Below are 21,848 nucleotides of genomic sequence, written 5' to 3'. Positions count from 1 at the left end.
AAGGCTAAATACAGAATACAGAAAGGCTGAATAAAGAATTTTAAAAAGATAATAATGAAAACTCATGACTCTCTCCAGAGCCCCAACACAGCTTGGCCCTGATTGGCCAAAGAGTGAAAACATCCTCACCAGAAATCCAATGAAACAATCACCTGTGGGTAAACAATCTCCAAACACATTCAAAAGCAGCAAAACAGAGGAGAAGCAGATCAGATTATTATTGTTTTCCCTTTTCTCTGAGGCTTCTCAGCTTCCCAGGAGAAAAATCCTGGGTGAAGGGATTTTTCCAGAAAATATGAATGCGACAACCAGGAGTTGTCACATTTTTCCAGAAAATATGTTCCACATATTTTCCAGAAAATATGAATGTGTTCCAGGAGTCTCCTGGATTGCCTACAGCTCGCTCTGCAACTTCCAGCAGATGTTAAGGTGGTTGAAGTCTCCCAGCAGGACAAGAGCCTGCGAGGACAATATTTCCTGCAGCTGGAGCAAGAGGGCTTGGTCAAACACCTCCCTTTGTCAGGGGCCTGTAGTCAGCCACAAGGTTCTCTTTGTTGCTGGGCTCTCTGGTTCCTACCACAGGCTTTTGACCTCCTCATGGCTATATTTCAGAGACAACTCTCCACACTGCATCTCGGTGCCCTCTTGATGTGGAGACCAAGTCCTCTGCCTCTCCTTCCTCCCCTGCCTCTTCTGAACTGCCTGCAGCCATTGATAGTCACACTCCAGCCATCTCACCAAATTTCAGGAATGGCAATTGTAGCTTTCCAGTAGCACTGTGTCTTTTAGTATTTTTTGTTTGCTGCCCATGCTGTGTGCATTGGTGTAAAATGCATAGCATAAAACCTCAGCTGGGCTGTTGGCTGTGTCACCTTCCTACAGGAACATCCCTTAATTCCTCTGAGATAATCCCCTGGTGTTTCCCTGCTGGTTATTATCTCAGGAGTCTCCCTGGATCATCTCCATAGGACCACAAGGTTGCTGGTTGTTTTGGGTGTTTTTAGTACTTTTTTTTTTTTACTTATATCTTCTCACATACATCTCTCTTTATTGGTGAAGGCTAGTGGTTAAAGCTAAAAGAGGAGGTAACTCACACTGCAGTGTCTGCCCCATAAATTGTCTTAAACCAAGACACTCTCATTGTACAGCTTGCCAGGGACAAGCCTGATGCTGTCCTGCTTCCTCTTCACATCCAGTTTAAAGCTGTGCCAGTTGACACCGGCCGGGGTCTCTGTACAAATCACAAATGGGACAGGACTGCTGTGGAACGTGCCTTGAGCTGTTTGATTTTTCAGCATCAGTCTCATTACATGGTTATGGCAATGGGAAGATGCCACCAGCTCACATCCCAGGCAGCAGACACAGAACTTAATGTTACAACTTTCTTTATAAGTTTTTTGACCAATCACACAAAGCAAAAGCACATTGACAGTAGTTCTATCCAATCACCATAAGCACAGGTACCTTTGGTTAAACAATGCTTGCTTATTTCAAATACAATACCTGCTTGTAAGCCTGAAAACACAATGCACAGAGCTCCATTATTAAGCTTCAACCTTCCTAATATCTGGCTAGATGTACTTTTCTGTAGCTTAGAGAGTTATTCTAGACAAGTGTTAATACACAGACCATTGTTCTATTTGTCCTTGCTTTTCTACTTTTTAAAGAATTTTTCTGCTGACCAATCTCATGGCTGCTGCTTAGCTCTAATCACAGTTCTGCTGTCTCTGAGGCCTGCCTTTTGCAGCTTTCCCAAAACCCTCTGATTTTGTGGATTCCCACACCAGTGAGACCCACTAGTTCCTGAGCAAAGTCTCCCCTCTCTACTGAGAAAAAGGGAGTCCCATCTGATACCAGCACACCTTGTGCTGCATAGACCATTCCAGAGTCAAACCCCCAGTTTTGTCTTTACACAGTCTCCCTGTTCTCTGAAGCAGTTTGACAAGATAGAACCCTGTGAATGGCTCCTACTTCCAAAACATTCCCCCAGCATGGAGCAGAGTACTCCGGGCTTTGAATATGTCAATCACTCAACCCTGCCTGGCAGTGCATGACTCTGTTCCCACCTGGATATGTTTGGAAAAGCAGCATGCCAGAATCCCTGATTGCACTCAGGCACTGCTCAGTGACAAAACTGAGCTTCAAGGAGCTCTGTGCTGAGGCCAGGCAGAGACATCCTGCTCCTGCCCTGTGGGGGACATGCTTTCCTCTCCCCCCTGCTTGTCTCTCTCCTTCTCTTACACTTTTCTCTGACATGTGGCACTGAGTCAACTACCTACAAGTAGTGCCTTCCTGCACATTTCATGTGACCAATCAGAGAAAAAAAAAAAAAAAAAAGAAAAATACTAATGAGGCACTGGAATGGATAATAAAAACAGAATTACTTGTCCTGCTTCAGATCTAAGGCAGTTACTGATCTGGAGACATTAAGACATTTCCCTATAGAAGGACTCTATAAATATCTCGACGGGTGATTTCTGGCTGCCTTTGAAGTGTCAGGCACTTTACATTACCAGAGATTCCTCTGCATTAGGCAGACAGATGTGATATAACATATTAATCCCAAGAGGTGGATAGCTATATCCCCTCTTGGCACTCTCCTAAAACTCACCAGAAAGGAGTGAACTTAAAGCAAACTGCTTTGAAGATGTTTGTTGTCACTTCATCCATTTAGAGAGGAATGGTGTCAAAGCCAAATGCTGTGTTGCTGGAATCTGCAGGACAGCCTCCAGCAATGCTCAGTGCTATTTCTGCCATTTGTTCTGCAACTGCAAGGGCTCTCCAAGTACAAACAGTGCAGGTTTGTGCCACATCAGACCTCTGCAATTTTTTTTTCAGGAGAGAAAGCTTAACATCATACCTGGGATCAAGGTGCTGCTGGGTTAAGGCACTGTGACAACCTGGGGTTGACTTGAGCCAGAAGAGCTTTCACTACAAATAAAGGATCTGTGGTTTGTTTTTTTTGTTTTGCTACAGAGAGTACAAGGCCTCCAAAAAGGTGCTAGAGGAAGAAAAAAGGCAAATGGCTACATGCTGGCCCAAGCCTTCCTTGCTGTGGTTACCCTACAATTGCCCTGAAGATCTGCTCTATCACAAATACCCAATGTTGAGTAGGAAGAGGAAAGGATTCCTTCTGCCCCCAGCCACATTTACACCCACGAGCACAAGCTCACAATCCCAACAGAAATCACCTGGAATGCACATGATTCAGGGGTTTATTGCCTATGATTATTTGTGAAAGAGATATATTTGGGGTTTGTGCTACAAATGCAAACAAAATTCTGACAGGCTCTGTAGACTTGCAATTACTATACTCAAAGTGCATCTGTGCTTATGAAGCACAAATAATAGAAGCCTTTGTCTCTTTTTCTATCTTGAGATAGGAAAAGGCACTTAAGCCCCTATTTCCAAAGGTATTTCTGTCTTCTATAAGTCACTTAACTCCCACTGAACTTGGTACTTAACTGCCATAGAGAAGCTGACATTTAGGTTTTATCTAGACAATTTCTGAAAATACCTTCAACTCCCTGGAAAGTAAAGGAACAAACATTAGTGGCATCTCTTAAAAATGGAGAATATTTGAGGAAGGTAGGAATAATCAGAAACAGCCAAGCCTAAAGCAAGTTTGGAGGAATGATGCCAGTTTAGGAAAGCAAGAACAGTTTAAGTAACACAGTGAAACAATAAAGCTACACTACAAAATGAAACTAAACAACAGTGAGTTTACCTTGGCTGTGTATATTTTAAATATGACTATCCACACCAAAATCAGCTCTAGTCTGGATTTTACCTCTTTATTTAAATTGAGATGGTTGAAAGCACATATAATTTTATTCTCTTTACAGAAACAAATAAAATTGCAAAAAAATCAAAACCAAGTAGAGTGAAATTTCACAGAAAATTTCCAAAGACTTCTACAGATGTTTTTAAATGCCTTTATGCTCTTACTTCATTTTATGAGTCACTTGTGATACTTGATCAGCTCTACTTTGCTTTGTATTTATAAAGAATAAAGTGTCAGCTTTATGTCAGGGTGTTGGATGCATCTACATCTCTTCACTTGCACGCAATTCAGCTCTGCACCTATGGCCTTGTGTCCTTCCATTTTCACAGCAATAATACAGTTCAATCCAAACCAGACAACTTTACAAGACATTCAGAATGCCTACAAAACATGTGGTCCTCTCTCTCCTTTCTTCCTCCCCATCCCTCACTGAAAATTGTTATTTGTTATTTATACAGAACATTCTGCAATGTGTACCTGGGTGATAGGGAGAAAGGAGAAAACAAGCTCTAGCAACCACACAAAATGCATGTGCCAGTTAATTAAACATTTCCCACCACCTGCATTAAAATTATTTGGAAGTTGTTAGGCAGCTAATTTTTTTCTTATTTACAAAAAATCCCAAATAAACAAAAAATCCCAAATAAAACAAACGAACAAACAAACAACCCCCAAGAAAACAAACAAAAAAGCAAGAAAAAAACAGCCAAATAACAAAACCCCAAAAAACAAACAAACAAACAAATAAAACCTCTCCCCAAGCAAACAAACAAACCAAATTTGTTCTGCCAAACAAAATATCCCCCAAATCTTCATTTTGCAAGAAATCACTACCATAAGAGAAGTCTGCCACTGCATATTCTGTCACCAATTCCCAGCTTTGTCCATGGCTGCAATTTTGGGAGTATTGTGGCCGATATTGCCATTAATTCTATGTGTAAAAATTTGACGTTGTTTTGCAAAATCAAGTAAAAGAAAATTGTTACCCCTTTCATTCCTTATCTAACAGGTGTTCAAAAATGAGCGAGAACAATGCTACTCAGTCCCTCAGTTCATCACAGGAAAAACCAAAATAAAACCAAAAAAATAAAGAAAAAAAACCCCAACAAAAACCTACTAGTTCTTTATTTCCCATCAGATTTGTCAAGCATATCCCTCACATTAGATGAGACAAGAAGTCCTTGTGAATGGATCAGTAAGCTCCTTCAAACTATTCAAATAACTTCTACAAATGTCAAGTTTTAGAAAACAAGAGCCTGTGCAGAATATGCCTATATAATTTCACTTTACAAAATATGCTTCAGAAACACGATCCTCTGATACTGTTTTTATTAAAACCACAGCACTGGCAATCACTGCCAGGAAATGATGCTGATCTGAAAGCTCAAGCTGAACAAAGCAACACCTTCAGAGAAGAGGAATGTTTATTATTAAAAAAGTGCTACAAAACCCTGTGATGTAAAAAAGAAAGCTGTGTACCTTCTTAGAGAGAGCTGCCGTAATCCTGCTGAGGAACATTCGTGTGCCTTGCTGAACTACCCATGTAAGGCTGGCCAAATGTTTGATTAAATTCTCAGAGTAAGCTCTGCAATCCCAAACAAAATTCTGGTAGAATCTTCTTAATGTTAACCAGGTGTCCAGAAACAGATGACTACTCTTCTGAGGAGTGCTTTTAATATAAAAGTTTAAAGTAAATAACCATTTTAAAGTATAGTATAAAGAGAGGGGTTGGTTTGCTTTTATGTTTTTTTCCCTAAAGTAAAGCTCAGTGCTACTTAAAAGCTGCATTAAATTAAGCAAATTGGGGCTGAGGGGTGTTGCAGTTGTATTGAAAAATAGACTCTCATTACACTGATAGGAGTGGACTTTCAAAAGAGATTTGTAATTTTATCATGTGTCACAGACATCTTTTATGAAAAATCCTTTCCTTAGGATTTTTTCCTCCTGAGAAGCTGAGAGGCCTCAGGAACAAAATGTAAACATTGATTATCTGCTGCTGTGGAATGCAACAGGTGGGTCTGTGATTGGCCCATGTTGGATGTTTGTAATTAATGGCCAATCACAGCCCAGATGGCTCGGACAGAGAGCTGAGCCACAAACCTTTGTTATCATTCTTTTTTTATTCTATTCTTAGCTGGCCTTCTGATGAAATCCTTTCTTCTATTCTTTTAGTATAGCTTTAATGTAATATATATGATAAAATAATAAATCAAGCCTTCTGAAACATGGAGTCAGATCCTCATCTCTTCCCTCATCCAATAACACCTGTGAACACCGTCACAGCCATGAGCTACAGAAATCAAAGTTTTGGTCTGGTTTTTTTTTTTTTCCTTGGTTTTGTGTTTGCTTCATGTGTGGTTTGGGTAGAGGGATTTTGTGTGGGTAGGGCTTTGCATTTTTGAAGACAAACCTAAAATTTTCATATGCCCGCTCAATATTCAAGGTGTTAGACTCACAGAAGAAACCATCCAATATGCAGGGTTACGTGGAGCAAAATGAAACAGGCATGCAAAAAAGCAAAAGGTTTTGGCTTTAACCCCAGCTGAGAGTTCAGAAGCCTCATGAATTTGAAGCACCTCCAGCTCAGTCCAAGGAGTTTCCCAATCTGCTCCTACAAGTCACAGTGACAACAGCTCCCTGTGCACCACCCCACCTTTTCTGAAATCACTCCAGAATGTAATTGTGCCACAGATGTGTCTGTAAAATCCTCCCTATGCTTGTTTCCAGCTTCATAATTATGAAAGACCTCCTAATTGGTTTTCCTCATTTGGTCAACTCTAAAAGAAAAGAGCCCAGCAATACAGCTCTGTGTGTGCTGGGAAGGATGAAAGTTTGGCAAAGTCTCACAGATATGTGTGCTTAGCAGAAAGATTTTTAAATGTAGAGTCTGAAGAAGTAATAGAAATGAAAGCAAGTTTTGATATAGAACAATTGCTGAGCCAGTCTTGCTGGCTAACCAAGGAGGCAAAGGGTGTGTTAGTTAGAAGGGGTTTTTATGACTTAGAGCAAAGGATAAACCCACCTCAAACAAGAAGATGTTTTTACCAAGCACAAAGATAGCACAGGCAAACAAGGCAGCAAATGGTGCAAGTAGTAAAAAGGTCCCAGAATTTTCCACTGCCAGAAACCTGAAAAACAACTTCTAGCTTAAACTGTAATGTACTAACTTGTAGTGATTGGAGAACAGTAACATGAATATGGTAATTACAGTAGTTATGATAGGCTATAGATAATAGTTAAGGTATAGATTGGTTCTACTGTATTAAGATGCTCAGCAAAGAAAAGTTTATAATGCACTGTAACCAAAAGAAAAGTATATAATGCACAGTAACCATAACCAAAGGGTCTCCAGGCCTGCCTGCAGCTGGAGCTGACAGCTGTGGACACAGGCGCTGTCACCCACAACCCTGGGGTGCTGTAACATCTTGGATGGAATAAACTGCATTTTGGAGAGCCCCTGGAGTCCTTCATCTCTCATTTAGGCTCTTACAAGTGTGCTTTATTTAAATTTCGCTTTAATATCTAAAAGAATCTTTTCACATCCTTAAGCATCCAGCCAGAATAAATATGGCTCCTAGTTCTAAGCAGGGAGCTTTTTTCTTGCTCACTGGCTTGCTTATGACTATACAATTTAATTAACGTTTCTGTAGTACTTTTTCTGCCAGATAGTGACTTCTTTCTTCAACTTTGCTTTTCAAAAACACTATATAATAAATCACAAGGGAAAAATCTTTATTTTTAATTTTTCCATTTATGTATTTAATGAACATTATTGAACTTTTGCCAAGTATTTATTGGAAACTTAGAATAAATATCTGCAAACTACTAATTCATTTCTGTCTGTGAGGATGAAGTGTTCTGCTGACACCAGAATTTTAAGACAAATTAGCTCTTTTATTAGAAATCTGCTCTTCATTTTCAGTAACATTATAAAAGGCTGAGTTTTAAACTAAGCTAAAAATCAAAAGGAGATTTTTTGCTTTTTTTAATTTTTTTATTGAAGCTTTTCCCTCCTTTGAATATAACAAGTTTTGAGGAAACCTTCAAAAACACAGACTGCAGAATGCCATGCCAGGCCTACTACTAATTAGTGCTCTGCACTGGATTTGGAGTTTTCAGCAGTGAGGACCAGGCTGGCCTCTTGAACTGCTTTAGTTCTGCCTGCAGTTCTCTCTCTGGAACACACATTGTGCAGATGAATCTGCTGCATTTTGATGCACAGCTCCTCAGATCTTTTCAATGCCTTGCTACTGGGAGGTTTTCCTTCCCAGCTGACCCCTGATAGGTGCACCAGTGCTCCCATTTCCCCATTTCATCAAAGTCTCAATCCTCTCTTGGTACCGTTTGTTCTCAGTTATTAACCTGCCTCTCTGACAGAGCTGCTCATGTTCCATTTGAGGATAGGCATATTTCAGCTTTAATGGCCTAAATACAAGAAAAAGTGAAATACTGGCACAAACACCAAAACTCTTACTGTACTCACCCCCAAATTTCTCTGTCATATGCCCATTAAAGAGTTATTGTCAGCAAGTTGGCAGGGGTATCTTGAGTTATAAAATGGAATCTACTTTATCACAGACCTCTAAGGCATCGTATTGATTGTTTAATTATGAAACACAACTAGTCTTCCTTAGGAAAAAAATGTGAAGCTGCCTCTTTGTGAAGATGCTCTGTTCTTCTCAGAGTATTTCATCAGTAGAGTGAAATAGAATTCAGTATTTAGCAGCATTATTTCTTTCTTGATGATATTTTGACAGGATCAGGTCCATTAAAATAGAGCTTTTAGTGCACCATCCTTTATGTCTGTGTGTAAACTACCATAGTTATCTGAAGTTTTCACACTTATAATGTATCTAAAGCATCAATTATAAATCAAAGCATTCAACATTCAGTAGGTTTCAAATTATGAATGCTCTTGATCATATTTCATCTTACAGCTCCTTTGACAAACTATATGACAAAAGATTTTTTTTAAAGCCTAATCTTTACTAAATAATTGGCTATGTAATTGTTATGTTTTTGCATTTATGAAAAGGAACTGTGTATTTTCATCCTGAATTCTTTCTAGGCTAAGAAAACCACAAAACCAAAACAAAAATTGAAACCACACACTTTACTGCCTGTGAAGGGGTCCTTCCCACAATATCCACAGACTCATCACAGGCAAAAGTTAAATACATCAACATAAGAATAAAATTATGATTTGGTTGCTTGGCATATGTGTAGTCCTGTATCAGATGCACTTTAAACGGAAATTACAGCTTTCAATGTTATTTTCATATACAGCCCTGACTAGAAGTAAAATTTTAAGAAATAAAGTAAGTTTATTTTTTGGCCATCACAAATTCTTGATTCAAGATGTGAATATTGACTGTGGCTAGGCTGTAGGCCAAATTTATGAGTTGAAAATAAATCTCGATATTAAAGAATATAGATGCCAGTGTGTGGTGGAAGTCTGTGCATGTACACATACCTGCTTTAAATTGGGCTAGATGTTTTCCTGCCTCAGAACTGTTCTGCACATCCCTTCAGTTCTTCACATCATCCCAGGCTAAGGATTGAAATGAATCCTGGTGTGAAATGCTATCCTCTCTCCTGCAAGCAGAAAGAAAGAGAATTGTGGCATAATTCTGCTGTCACAGAGCACTCCTGGGTTCATTAGCAGCAGCAGCAGCACAATGAACAGGCTGCCTTGTGAGGAACGTGCTCCTCACATGTAGAGCACAGATTGTGCCACTCATGACATCATGTCACAGCTGGTACTGACCTACCACAATTAACTTCAGGTTCCTTCATCTCTGCTCCAAGATAAATAGATAAATAGTAACTATTTCCCAAAAAAATCATCTTTTCTGGTCTGCTTTTCTACTTTTTTTTTTTTTTTTTTTTTTTTTTTTGAGAGGGTGATGCTTTGACCAAGGTATTTCCTATTTCCTGCAGTCTGAGAGAGCAAACCTATTTTTGCACCCTTATCAGTTGTGGAAATCTGTGACATGATTCACTGTTTGCTGGAGTAAGTGGACAGCCTACCATTGATCTCAACTGATGAAAAACTTGACCTTTTACATGCAAGTTTTTACTCCCAAAGGAAAGCCAGGAATGGCTAGAAAAGCACAACTCAAAGTTATGAAGACCTAGTTTGGGCCATTTTTTCATTTGTGTCTTCTTTTTTTCCTCTCTGTATTGTCCTGATCCTTTTCTAGGTTTGTGGGCAATTCTTGGATTTGAAGACAAAACCTTTTAGTATTTCTGAAGGAGATAGACATGCACAAATCACAACTACTTTTTACTGGAGTTTTCCTGAAGGGTGACCATCAAGAACAGTACGGCAGATCATAATGCTTTTGTTTTAACAATGATTTTTTTTTTACTTTTACTCCTCCAAATTGATTGATACCTACCTACCTACAAAAGGGCATTTGATAGTCTGGTTTGTCTTTGTTGCTCACTGGAAAATTCCATAAACATGGTGGCACTTCCTAAAAACTAAGTACTCCACATAACACCCTTTTAAATGAAATTATTAAAGTGTATGTATCTATGGGGTTGTGTATAGGGTACTGGTAAAGTGCAGACCACTGTATCCTGTAGAAAAAATCTAGTTAATTAGCACATCAAATTTAAGTGTAGTTCAGCATTCTCCATGTTACCAGATTATTTGTATCAAGTTTTTTCAATTTAGCAATGTTTATTTCTTCTTTGATCAAACCCAAGATTCTAAAGACCTTTCAAAACAAGATTGAAAATAAAATTTGAGACAAAATTTGCTGTTCTGATGACATCATGTACAGCCAGACAAACTACTCAACTCCCCAAATGGGGTTTTAAGCAAAGTTTGCAAATGGTTTTAAGCAAAGTTTGCACTTTGATGCCCAAGTGTTTGCCTATATTCACCAAGAACCAGAAATTACTCTAAAATGAATTAATTTCAAGACTGATAACCTCTTAAATGCCAGTATAATTAACTGATCATCAGACCTGCATGAAGCATCACATTACTTAGACCTACACAATGTGTGAACAACCAGTCTTTCAAACAATTTACAGTATTTCAGATAGCTAAGATTCACTTTAAGAGTTAAGGAAAGTTGTGCTTGAAGCAGTAATATTTAAACACAGACCAGAAAAAAAAAATCAAACATCACTCTAGAAAAATACTGAATTTGGGTGAAATGCCACAGATTGACTATTAATAGTCTTTACTTTCCCCCACATGACATCTTTTAGATTTGATACCATTGTTTCTGACAATGAAACAATGCATAACAAGTGCAGTTAGGGCAAATTTACAGAAGTTTATGAAAGTAAGGAACTACTCACTGAACAATTAAAATTGTGGGAAGTGGGTATTTTATTTGTAATTTTCTACAACAAGACCCTGGGGATACATTCGACTAATGATTCAATAATCATTAAGAGCTTAGAAGTATGGGGCCCTTACAAAAACAGATTCTTACTGAAACATCAGAGTTTTAAATAGAATGATACTGTATTGTGGATTCTCTTTTCTGACAGAGTACTCTGCCAGTACTTTGTGAACTTCAGGAGGTACTGGGAGCAACACTTTAAGAAAGTCATGATATTTTTAATTTCCCTGAACATTTTTCATGTACCCCTTATATGGCATTTGAATGTTACTCCCATGTCACTTCAGACAATTCCTAAAATGCATTAATTAGAATAAAAAAAACATTATCAATTCTGATGTTTCAACTACAGCCCAGATGATTCCTCATAGATCTGCTGGGAATGTGTCCAGTGATTCCTGAACATTTGAACTCCACTTCAGTCCATTTTTAATTTTTACGTTTTCCTCCAAAATTCCTCCTTGGTCTCCTTCTGGACCCCCAAAAGCTGCAGCACTCAAAAAATCTCCCTGTTCTGAGTAGTCTCTCTCTGGTGGTGTGGAGTACCAGCCTGGAATTGAAATCATACTAGTACCAAAAGGGAGCTTCCTTTGATGTCTTAAATCAATATTTTCAAGCACTTTGGGGGAAAAAAATTACCCACAGATAACTTTCATAGATTTGGAAAAGTGAAAGAACAAAACACCAAACAAGTGAGAATGTTCCCTTTCTCCCCACACAGGTTTTTGCTGCTGCCTCCCACAGAAAGCTACTTGTGTTACCCTTTCAATACATTCTATTGAGAAGGGCACCAAGGAAATCTATTCTTTCAGCAAAATTAAGAAAAGACTCAAGAAGTTAAATGTTGTTCATTAAGGAATTGGTACTGCGTGTAATTTTCAAGCTTAGGGTTGTGGTTTATAAATATAATTTTTCTTATATTTATGCTAGAAAGAATGCTGCTCTTCATCCATAATGGAAATACACACCCAAATTAGGGACCTTTTAAATCTAGTCCGGCCTAGAACTCTTTCAGTCACTGTCACACTGGAAGCAGTGCCCCACAGCCCACCCTGGAGCCCCAGCCCAGCCCCAGAGCAGATGGGTGACCAGAAGACCCATCTGGGAGGAGGAAGTGACCACAGGAGGCCAGAGCAGGTTAAAAACATTGCCCTGAGGCACACATGGTCATATCCCTCCTGTTCTGGGATTTTATGGCGGTTGAGCCTGTGCTAGGATCCAAGAGGCAGTAGCTCTAGCCAGCCAGCCTTCCTTCCTTCCTTCCTTCCTTCCTTCCTTCCTTCCTTCCTTCCTTCCTTCCTTCCTTCCTTCCTTCCTTCCTTCCTTCCTTCCTTCTGCCACTTCCTTCCGCCACTTCCTTCTGCCGCTTCCTTCCTTCCTTCCGCCACTTCCTTCCTTCCTTCCGCCACTTCCTTCCTTCCTTCCGCCACTTCCTTCCTTCCTTCCGCCACTTCCTTCCGCCACTTCCTTCCGCCACTTCCTTCCTTCCTTCCGCCACTTCCTTCCTTCCTTCCGCCACTTCCTTCCTTCCTTCCGCCACTTCCTTCCTTCCGCCACTTCCTTCCGCCACTTCCTTCCTTCCTTCCGCCACTTCCTTCCGCCACTTCCTTCCTTCCGCCACTTCCTTCCGCCACTTCCGCCACTTCCTTCCGCCACTTCCTTCCGCCACTTCCTTCCGCCACTTCCTTCCTTCCTTCCTTCCTTCCTTCCGCCACTTCCTTCCGCCACTTCCTTCCGCCACTTCCTTCCGCCACTTCCTTCCTTCCGCCACTTCCTTCCTTCACTTCCTTCCGCCACTTCCTTCCTTCCTTCCGCCACTTCCTTCCTTCCGCCACTTCCTTCTGCCACTTCCTTCCGCCACTTCCTCCACTTCCTTCCTTCTGGCACTTCCTTCCTTCCTCTTTTCTATTCCTAGTTTCTTCTCCTTGAAGTATGGTAATCTAAAATTGGATGGGTAGAATTTGCTAAGTTGATGCTCAATGAAATGGTTAAGGTTTTGTCTTAAGTCTTCCAAATTTCTGATCTCCTAAAGCTTGCCAGTAAAGTTTGGTTTTTAACCTCCTGTTAAAATAAAAAGCTGTTGCATTTCTCCTGTGTACCCATTTCAAGGAAAAGTAGTACCTCAAGCCTCTATTAAATAACTTCTTCTGAGCAAGAACTGTCCATTACAGTTGGTAATGGACAAAGTGATGCCAAACAAGTCATCCCAAACAAACCATTAGATTTTCCACATTTTTGAGATATAGTCTAAGTCCTTCTGCTCTCACATCTAGAGTGATGGAACAATCTCTTAATTCCAGAACTGGAATAATCTCTTCTCCCATCCCCAAATACATGCTGTGTACATCTTCCCACTGCAAGCAGCATACTGTAGCATGCATGTACTACAAGCCAGTGTGATACATTTCCTGTAATCTCCAGTTCTCTCTGAAGGTTTATTTTGTTTGCATGTGAGTATGCAAACTCATATGCAAACATAAAAAAAGTTTCAGATGCTCTGACTCCACTGTCTAAATACAACTTGATAATAGTTGTGAAATGCAGGGTTATCCTCTGAATATAGAGCTAACTTCAACACAGTAATTGAAACTGAAAATATTTATACACAGATGTTAACCAAGTAGAAAATACCACATGCACTGTTTCACAGCTTTGAAACCAGGCCTTTACACATTTGAAGGTGATCTATGTAATTAGCCCTCAAATATTTTAACACAGACAAGATAAAGATTATGGGACCAGACTGAAGAGAGAAGGGTTAATTATTGCTTTTCCTGAGAAACCCAGGGTAAATTGCTCCAAAAATCTGAAATATAAATCTGACCATTCACAGTCACTTTTTAATTGGAGATTTAGACTGAGTTTCTGTAATATTCTATCTACACAAGTGAAAGCAAAATCCAGCTTCATAGCTTCCCTCAGGATAAAGCCGGCAAAATCTTCAAATTATTTTTGCATTATACAGCTGGAGCAATATATGAATTTTTATACCTTTCATTAGAATTTAGCAAACACAAAACTACTATCTGAATACTGAAGAAGGAATTCTGCTTTTTTTTCTTAATCCCAAGGATTCAGCAGGAGAAAAAACTCCAAACCCTTCACATTTTCCTTACTCCTGTTGCCTTCAAACGTGGCCAAAGTTGCTGAACAAGACAGATTCACAGATGGAAAACAGCAGAAGACAGAACACTTTTCCAGTCATTTGGGTGTACAGAAGGCTCAAATTCTAATGCCAAGATTTCAACATTAGAACATTAGAATTGGATGAAATACCCAACAGGAAGGCTTGAGTCATTAGAAAAATAGACAGAAATCTAAGCAGCAACTAAGACACCAGATTTATATTTTATCACTAGCATAGTTCCATGTTAAAACAGCCTGTGGGGTGGAATAATTTCTCATGGATCATGAATCAGCTGCTTTTCCACAGTGTGCAGCGTTCAACTTGGTCCTACAACCAAGACTAATGGTGTGGCACTCAGTAATTGAAGCAGATCTACACTGCCTTTTGGAATTGGACTGATTTCTATTCCAGTTGCTTTGGGAACTAACCAGATCATCACAAAAAACTGATTAAAAAATTTATCAGAGTGACATTATAGAGTTCCTGCTTAATACACTGAAGCACTGAAGGTCTGATCCTGCAGTGCTTATTCCCATGAGCAATACTTAATGAAATGCCCATTCCTGCTCACCTAAAAAGAATAATTCATGAGCAAAGATTTCTCATTTAAGTATTTACAAGAAGAGGTCTTCTCTTTGACCTTTCAATTACATTATCATATATACTTAGAAGTCATGGTATTAACAGCCATATTTTATGGCTTTATATTTACATATTCTAAGTGCTTTAAAAGTTACAAATTGATATGGTGGTAATCATTTTCCTCACTTATTTCGCTAACACTTGAAAAGTAATTTCAGAGAACTTTCACTTCTAGCATTAACTTAGCTTTCTATGGAATACATGCTGACCTTAGCAGTACTACCAGTGTTCAGGATTAAATAATGACTAGAAGGTGATTTCTGTTAAAGTCAAATGAATAAAAGTAGGATGAGACTCCAAATCAAACCATAATCCTGAGTGCCTCATATAGGTAAAATTAGATTTTTCTGTAATGAACACTATTTATGTCACTCCTGTACTCTTAAATATTTCAATTATCTGCACTGATAGAAAAGAGCAAACCTTCATTGATCTAAAACATTATTCTATAACATACAAGAATTATTTAGGATTTGACAGGCATACACTGGATATTAGGTTTTTCAGGGAACATGGAATAGCCAGAATGAACATCCAGCATCACACAAGCATTCTGACCCAACACACAGTGTTTAGGGAGGAAGAGAAGTATCGCTTAAAAGGTCATGGCTTGGACATTTTGTCCTTCGGATATTAAAAACAATTTCAGAAAGCAGTTTTTATTCAAAGAGAGTGAGCAAAATCTGGGTACAGGTAATGTGTGGCTCCAGGCAATAAGATGATAGGAGCATTGCTGTACCTGTCCCTGGAGCTGATGTCCACCCCTGGTCAAAGTATCACATATGCCAGGGGCAATGTGAGTGGTCCATAATATCATCCATAAAACCCTTTTCTTCTTTCAAACTTCTCATAATTCAAGGAATGAATTGCCTTTCTTGCCTGTTTCGTCTACCTGTTTGCAATTTCATTTCACTCTTCTATTAATCTGAGGCCTCACAAACTATATCATTCTGCAAATCCAATCACATCATCAGCTCCAATTTCAGTCCACAGCAGCGAGTTATTGAACTGTGAAAAGAAAGAGCCAGAGATCTGTTTCTGCACCTAAGACCTGCTCAGCCTTGTTTACTAATTTAATTTGATAACAAAGTTGGTAATTCTATTTCTTCCCAAATATTTGAACGTTACATTTTTCCAGGTACATATCTGCTCATTTGATCTAATGGCTGTCCTTTCAAAAATGTCACAGAAAGCCATTAGCACAGCTTCACCAGTGTTAAATGGTTGGACATAAATGCTGATTGCTGAGAACAATCTCCTTTGCCCACAGCACAGTGATGTAAAGGTTGGATAATTTTATTACTTTTAATAGCATTTGCAGCTATGCAAGCTAAGCCAATGATATGGGTAATCAAATCTCTGACTTACAGGGTGACCACCTGTGGCTATTAGGGAAGGAATCCCCATTCTTTTAGGCCCAGGCACAATGCCACATAACCAATGGGTTGCCATTTCAGAGGGGGCAAAGGGACGAGAAGAAGGATGAAGAAATTGCTCTGGATGGCAAAAAAAATTCGTTTTCAGAATTCCTCATTGCCCATTCACAGAGAATCTTAAACATAAAGTATGGGGGACTTGTGAAGTCTCCTTGTTGCCCCCTGCACCCTTCAGACTGCACATTTGGCAGGTCTGAGACCTGTCTGTGAGAGTCAGATGCACAGTGCTGCCAAAACAGGCAGACCTCACCCCATGGCTGTCCCCTGTGCTTCCCTCTGCCCTGCTGTGGAGCTGCACAAATTTTGGAAGCACAGAATTTTCAGCTGCAAGAGGCAATCCCAGTGCCACTGCTGACTGTCATCTTCCACAAACGAGGGTGGAAGAGCTTCAAGGCAAGTGGTCTGTTCACTTATTAAGATCGCCTCATTTCCTTAATTGTAGACTAATTGTGCAGGCTGACCACAATTTAATTGGGTATAAAGAGAGAATAGTGACCTCAAAACTAGTGAGGTAAAACTGGGTTGTAGATATTTTCCAAGTTACACAGCATTTCCTTCGTTATTCCTTATCCTGTTGTGGTTTTTGGGTCTCACCTTTGCAGATTTAAGCTGGAGCCTCAACATGGCATGGTGCAGAAAATACATGTTGCACTTTTGAGTACTTGAAATAAGCTGTCAAATTCCAGAGTGATTTCAAGCCTCTCTTTTGCAACTGTGCAAATGCACTGCAAATTATATAGTGAATATATTAAAAGAAAGAACACAAAATATTTAGTCCTGAACTGCTGCATATTTGAGTTAAGATTTATTCCATGGAAGCTACCATGGCTACTAAATCCTGAACTTCAGATCCAGAGATCTGCTAAACCAGATGAACAGCAAAATATTGTTCAAAGAGGTAGATGATAAATCAGAAATACTTCCTATGTGAAATTAGGAAACATGAAAGTAACTTCTTCTTTTTTTATGATGCACTCACTTTCAAGAATGCTGCATTGCAGAAAGCATTTAGCTTGTCATGTTATTCTATTATTTTATTTTACACTTCATTCGTTTCTATTACATAGTCTTGCACTTTATCATTAGGGTGTTCTGTTGTTGCAAACAGGCACATTGAATTCTGATCCAGTTATTCCAGAAAAAAATTTTGTCAGCCTTTAAACTGAAACAAATGGATGAGTGTGACACTCAACAGTTTTAATAATGTGCGGACTCTTGGGTATTCATGGCCTTTAGATGCCTAAAAATAATAATGTTTTTGTATGAAAAATGAATATTGATTAATGAACTGATTTTTTTTTTTTGAACAGCAGTTCAGCCAGTAGCTATACTTGTCATGAAACTTGTTATAAATCACATAATGTATATACCAAGCAAATTGAATTTTTCCACTGCAAAATGCCTCCCTATCATAGGCATATATCCACTGCTCTCCTTAACAATGGAGGACAAACACTAAAAAAACAACTATCCTCCCTGACATATGCTTCACAAATTTATGCATGAATAATTATCAGAAAAAAATCAGCAATATTGTAACCATCTGTGAAAGTAACGAGCTTCTGTGTAAACCAATATCCTATACACATAAAAATTCCTTTATCTGCAGGTGCTAGTACTGGAAAATGCTACCATTTTTCTGGAGTTGAAGATATACTCAGTATTAATTATTTACAATTTATTTTTCCAGTAAAATGGAGACCGAACTACCATTACTGTAATATACCTCTGATAAGCCACAAAGACCCTAAGAATCTTAAATTTGACTAGACAACCAACTTCAGATGATAAAAAAATATATAGCAATTAATTAATTCAGTTGAAGAAAGAAGCAATGAAAGGAAAATAACTTCAATATGCTCACAAGAAAAAACATGAAGGGTGGAATATTTAACACAAAAAATATTAGTAAATATTATCACACTCCTGTAGAAATTTTAAACATGCTGCGAACACTTTAATAAATTGAAACTTAAACCCATACTCTGTTATTTTTTTTACATGCATTAAACCAAGCCATTCCTCTGGAGTTAGAAACAGGAGATTCCCAGAGCAGGGCCAGATATCAAAGTGCTTCTGTCCATCTGCTGCCTCCTGAGTCACCTGAAAAGCTCACCCAACACCCTTCTTCCCCTCTCACCTCCAGCCTGAATCTTTTGAAGAGTTTATTTTTTTCCACTTGGCTCTTAAAATGAAAGGCACTAGAGAATCACACTTTTTTTGTTGTTGTTTGGTTGGGGTTGATTTTTTAAAGCATGACCCTTTTAACACTTCATTTTATGTATTTCATTAACCATAACACTAAGGTCTGCTGCCCTCATTCCCATGACACTCAAAACCAATAAAAGTGACAGAATCTGGATGTATCTCACTTCTTTCATTTCTCTCCACAAAATTTACCTTGTTTCATCACACTTAAAGGATCCAGAAATAGTGGATATAATAAACATCCTGCACATAAATATTGGAAAGGGTGGGGTGGGGTACTTAGGGGCTTCTAGGAAAACTCTAATTTCTTTTTGTACTGAAACATTCTAAAGGAAGAAAGCTTATCTTCTCGCTGCATTTCACAAAAATTTCTCTTAATTGCACAAATCATGATTTTCTACATTTTCTCTCAAAGCTCTTTGTGGAACTCCTTTGATTCAGAGTACTTAAAGTTGCCTATTACTTGAACAATAACTTCCTTCAATAACATGTAAAATACAGGCAATTCTGTCAATCTGAGGTATTATTCCTAATCTTTTAGACAGAAGAAAACCATGTCATTTTAGATGAAAAAAAACCAAACACAGCAATCTGAGCAGCAACAATCCAATGTTGAAGCAATTCAGTTAGTTTATTTCTCCACTTCTCAATCTTTGGGTATTTTCACAAAAAAGTAACTTGATTTTTTTTTAAACTCACCAGACAAACCACAGAAGGGTTGCTTATAATAGAAGCACATAAGACAGGATATTCCTTAAATCCAGAAGTAAGGCAAAGCAGCTCTTCCTAATGATCTGTTTGTGAATGAAATTGACTGTTTTTCTAGCATGTCTGGTAGCAGTCAGGAGAACAACTTATGGATCCAAAAGGACCTTCTTTGGTTTAACATGTCTCTGTTTTGCAGAAACACACAAAAAGTTTATTTTCAGGGAGCCAAAACGATTGAAAACAAAATAAAAAGGGCATGTAAATCTTCATAATGTAATTACCCTGATTAATTAACATATATTGACAACACAAAGTATGATTTTATTAAAAAGCTGTAATTGGAGTCAACCACCAAAATCCTTTAAAAACTTGCCTTGCTGTTCTTCAATCTCAATTTTGTCTCTGCTTGTAAATATTTAATGGCTTTCATTTTTGCAAATGAATAGAATTGCATTTGGCTTATAAGAAAATAGCTTTGTAACCCTATTACAGAGTATGCTATCTCAGCACTTGCCACAAGTATAAATCTTCTCCAGAACATTAACATGTGCAAGAGAAAATAATCTTCATCTCAGAATCAATGGAATTTTAAAAACCCCACTTATTTGGCAATTGACACTTTTGGAAAAGTTGCATCTTTCAGATAAATAAATTCTAAAGAGCTGTAAATTTTCCATCATAAAAGAGTGGGATATTCAGAGGTTTCTAAGTAAAAAAACAAACCAGGAATTACAATGCTACTTTGTATGTTGTTTAAAAACTCTTGTTGCAGTTTTTAAACAACTTTTTGGCACATTTTAACTAGCAAGTATAGGAAGTCTTGCAGCACAAAATCCTCAGCATTTCTACACAAATCAAGCAAAGGAATGATTCTTACATGGGATTACTATTAGATCTCTCTAAATGTAAGCGTACCATATAAAACAGAACATTTTCTACAAGTGCACAACTAAAGTATTTTCAACACTTTTCCTGAATTCCACTTAATTTTTTAATGGGTCTCTATTATAACTATAAAACACAGGACTTTTTCCTCCTTCCTTGATGTTAAAACTCAAAAACAAATTCTAAGAAACTTTTAGAAGTTCTACACAGACATGAAACTTCAAATGACCAAGAAATTCTCGGAAAGAAAACTCTCTTCATGTTATTTTTTAGAATAGGTAGAATTACAAACTTTTTGCTGATCTGGTCGAGTCTATGACCTTCCATTTCTTCATTTCACTGGGACTCCATCTAAACATTTTTTTTATTGTCAGCCTCAGTCATGAGTCTCACAGTTAAGAACCAGAAGGAATGGGAAAAGCCTAAAAAAGAAACAAGGAGTGGAACCCCTGAAGCTCTTGGTGGAATCAAGGACGGAGTAGAAAAAATAAACAAAACAAAACAAAAGAAAGCAAAAGCAAATGTGGCCAGCTCAAGGTTTACAAGAAAGAAGGTCACCAGCCAGCACAGCCTGGGATGACACTCCAATGCCTGCAGCTTTTAAATATGCCTCACAAGAAAGGAATAAGCAAGCTGTGCAAGAAGAGCAGATGGAAAAAATTTACCAGTACTAGTATAAAGTAGAGCAGAGAGGCTGTGTGTTCTAGGAGCAGAGCTGCAGAAGCTTGAAGACAACTGTTGTATAAATAGTCTTTAAAGAAAGCAAGTATGATCTCACCAAAATGCTTCCTAAATGACATGGTTTCAAGATAAAGAACAGTCTCATTATGATAAAATGTATCAGCAGAATAAAAAAGCTTCTAAAATTAGCAGGCAACACTGAATAATCCTCAGGCATGCTAGCATGAAGTAGTGAAAAGTTTAGGCATTAAAAAAATGCATTGGTAAAATTTAATAAATTTAGTAAAATTGAATTCCATAATTAAAGTTATAAATTTCATTGAAAAATGGTAATATACCAAAATCTAAACCTTGTTTCAGCATAGCTAACAAAGTATTTCTTTTCTTATTTTAGAATTGTCATGCAGGTGCAATTAAGTTTGCCATACAGGAGAACGCGGACCTGAAGTCCAGGGCAAGTATTAATTCCATGGTTTTTTACCTTTCCTTTCTTAACAAGGAATAAATTCTGCTCCTGGATTATTTATAAGAGCTAAATGACACATAGCATTGGCACACAGAGAGTTTGGTTCCTCTCAGTGCAGAGGTAAACCTCCACTTGCTTCACATATTCATAGGGACTTGGACAGATCAGATGCAAGTCAGAACATACTGGGAGAAAAGCTGACTGTAGCCAAGAATCAGAGCATTAAAATGAAAAAGTAAAACAAGATTCTCATGGGAATCAGCAAGGTGTCCAGTCCCATGGCTGTGAAGAAGCTTTAAAGACAAAGATTAAATAGGAAAATATTGCTTGAATTTAAAATGAGATAGTGATAATTAAACCTCTGGTTTTGTTCACTTTTACATTCAATAAGTGAAGACTCTGGAGGAGCAAGGCTTGGTTCTGTAGCCTGTTTTTTCATAAACTTTGTGAAAAATCTCATTTGCTGTATGAAGCAGCAGATGCTCATTTCTGATACAGCCTTTGCATGTAGCCCATATCCTACAGCCCCTGTGTAGAGGGAGAA

General features: G+C 38.3%; 1 long non-coding RNA gene across 1 annotated transcript in view; it reads right to left on the bottom strand.

The window, feature by feature from the left end:
• LOC143693913 (uncharacterized) overlaps nt 1-21,848 on the bottom strand; it is a 68,251-nt gene that overhangs the window by 24,469 nt on the left and 21,934 nt on the right. The window contains exon 3 of the long non-coding RNA XR_013181921.1: nt 9,258-9,379. This is a non-coding gene — a long non-coding RNA (uncharacterized LOC143693913). The remainder of the gene's footprint in view (nt 1-9,257; nt 9,380-21,848) is intronic.

Source organism: Agelaius phoeniceus, chromosome 4 (assembly GCF_051311805.1).
Source record: "Agelaius phoeniceus isolate bAgePho1 chromosome 4, bAgePho1.hap1, whole genome shotgun sequence".
NCBI lineage: Eukaryota > Metazoa > Chordata > Aves > Passeriformes > Icteridae > Agelaius > Agelaius phoeniceus.
This window is presented reverse-complemented; position numbering and strand designations above follow the sequence as displayed.